The sequence below is a fragment of the Poecilia latipinna genome, unplaced genomic scaffold, assembly GCF_001443285.1.
Source record: "Poecilia latipinna isolate Pla-1442-1.1 unplaced genomic scaffold, P_latipinna-1.0 Scaffold1687, whole genome shotgun sequence".
Lineage (NCBI taxonomy): Eukaryota > Metazoa > Chordata > Actinopteri > Cyprinodontiformes > Poeciliidae > Poecilia > Poecilia latipinna.
Window position 1 is genome coordinate 124,096 of NW_015114303.1, and position 2,442 is coordinate 126,537.

A 2,442-nucleotide genomic window follows, 5' to 3' on the forward strand; every position below is an offset into this window, starting at 1 on the left:
AAAGTTTTTTATAAAAAGGGGCTGAAAAAAAGAGACCTTCCCACCGGGAGACCCTCTGTAAAAAAAAAAAAAAAAAAAAAAAAAAAAAAAAAGGTAGGTAGGTAGGTGAAAATGCTCTTTGTGTATCCTCTGATAAGAGGCATCAATGTACCTACATGGAGGAGTCCAGTGAGGAACTCGTCCACTAACAGCTAGGATCCCAAGGCGCCTCGGCGTTGAAGTCAAACGGCTCTCTGTAAAGAGCTGCCCCTAGATCCTCTGGGTAGTTGTTGTACACCTGCAGAGAACCAGACGAGGACAGAGAGGAAGACAAAACAATTACTGATCAAGTTAACAGTAACTTGGTCAGTCTACACAGCAGGTAGTAGCCCAATAATGGTTTTCCTTTTAGATAAACTATTATTTGTCAATAAGTATACAAAAAAAACTAGTTTAGTGTACTTATTTGACAAATCAACTATCGCTTTTTTTAGTACAAACAAAATAAAACAAAAAAAAATTGGAGGCTAAGGTCATGGTATATTCATGGGTATAATCCTACAATTACTTTTTTTTTAATATGAAACCATAAACTCGCACATTAAAATATATACCTATAAACACACAGTTACAATCACATTATGACCTTAAAATTATGAAACTCTTCATCCACCAAAAACTATTAAGTCACCTAATATGACAGTGATTCATTTGTAATTTCTCCCAGCTTATATTATTACTGTGTCATTTATCGGACATTAGCATGAAGTCACCTTCAAGGAAGGGACATATGCATCAACATGCATAGGTCTATTTGAACGTTTTTATAAAATTTGAGTAAAGTTACTACCATCACTCGATTTATATCCACCACGTTGATAGCATGTTTAGGCATTCACACCAGGCAAACATGTCCGTCCCGCTTAATTTAGCAAACAGCAAGCGAAGGCTAACAAGGAGCTAACAGCGGAACTAGCTAACGCTACTTACGTTGGCTGAAGACCCAAAACTGGGACAAGAACGCTTTTTCCTTTTTGGCGGAATTTTTAAAGCGTGTTGGGTTTACTGACAGAGAAAGCTGCAGCTGCCATAGAAACAATGAGAGTTGCGTATTTTAGCTGCTGGCACCACTCATTTATTACAACTGATTGAACGAAGACGACGGAAGTGACCGACACTCGGGAACGTCAAGCAGGAAGTACAAAATTAATAAACATCCGGTAATCTAACACAATAAAAGCGATATCGAAATAGTTTCGAGAAATTCCGACAGCCGATTTGGAGACAATGTTTAAGTTAGTAGTCGCATTCATTCCAATAACATTAATAACGAAAAAATAATAGTGAAAGTAAATCCACCTCATAGAGAGACGTACGTATACAGAACTTGATTAATATCAGGTTGACGTTGCTCTGTCAAATTTAAATTAATATGGGAAGTGGTAGAAAATCCACACCGAAATATTCTACAAATTAGAAAAAAGTAACTTTTTTTGGTGTAAATTCTTTTAGAACAAAAAATATTTTAAGTTCTCATCCATAGTTCTTTTTGTACACAATAAGCATGGCAAACTATGGAACCAAGCTACCCTGAGGCTCTAAAAAATAATAATTTGAAAACATTCAAAGAACTGGAATTTTCCATCTAATTCATTACAAATTGCTCTTAATAAGATGCCAGAAGGATGTTGGATTGACTAGACTTTCAGTTAACTGGTACCACTTACTGCTTCACACAGCTGGCTGAAAGAAGATGACTGCATTTTCACTAAATTACAAATACAAATTTGGCTGTTTGGAAATATTTCCAGTGGCACAAAAAAAGAATGCAACATGAACATTTTAATAATTTCAACAATAAATAAGTGTATTATTTTAGCATAGGTGGCAATAAATGTTGCCTTTTTGTATGTCATAAAAGGCAAAACTGTTATGCATTCTGGTATTAAATGTTTGGGCTGGTACTGCAACAAATGAAATAGTATTTTTTACGTAAGTTGTCCTATTAACAAGTCTTTAGATTGTTCACTTTTTCTAAGTTGATATTTTTATGCATTATACAATACAATACAATAAACACATCAGGCTTTTTTCTTTGCTGCACTGCAGCACGACAAACAATCTCCAGGAAGAAGCTAATGCTGTTAAAATTTAATTTAACTTTAATATCATCAATTGAAGTGAAATAAATGTTTAAATTTCCTTTTTATAGTGTAATGCATCTGTTATGATCCGACCCATCTGGCAAACATTTGATAGTCAGTACTTTTTATAATTACCTGTGCTATGTCTTCTTCGCATTTTCCATGGCTGTTCAGTGAGGACCAAATGTTGTCCAGTAAAGTTGGCAAAATATTCTTGCCTATTATAAATCAGTCAAAATCTTCCTAATGTCACAATAAGACCTTACATTCATTTTTTTCTTAAAGCTCAAGCTAAGACAGGACTTTCTTGTCCCACAGC

The 2,442-nt window shown here is 34.8% G+C and overlaps 1 protein-coding gene across 3 annotated transcripts in view; it reads right to left on the bottom strand.

Moving 5' to 3' along the window:
* azin1a (antizyme inhibitor 1a) overlaps nt 1–2,442 on the bottom strand; it is a 15,828-nt gene extending 13,386 nt beyond the window's left edge. Inside the window, exons 1-2 of one of the 3 annotated variants that reach the window (XM_015060113.1) lie at nt 2,259–2,442; nt 156–277 (exon numbers count right to left, since the gene is read on the bottom strand). The gene's annotated coding sequence lies outside the window, so the exon portion shown is untranslated. Of the gene's footprint in view, nt 1–151; nt 278–969; nt 1,180–2,258 lie in introns of those variants that run through there. The other 2 variants (XM_015060111.1, XM_015060112.1) reach the window with 2 other exon arrangements.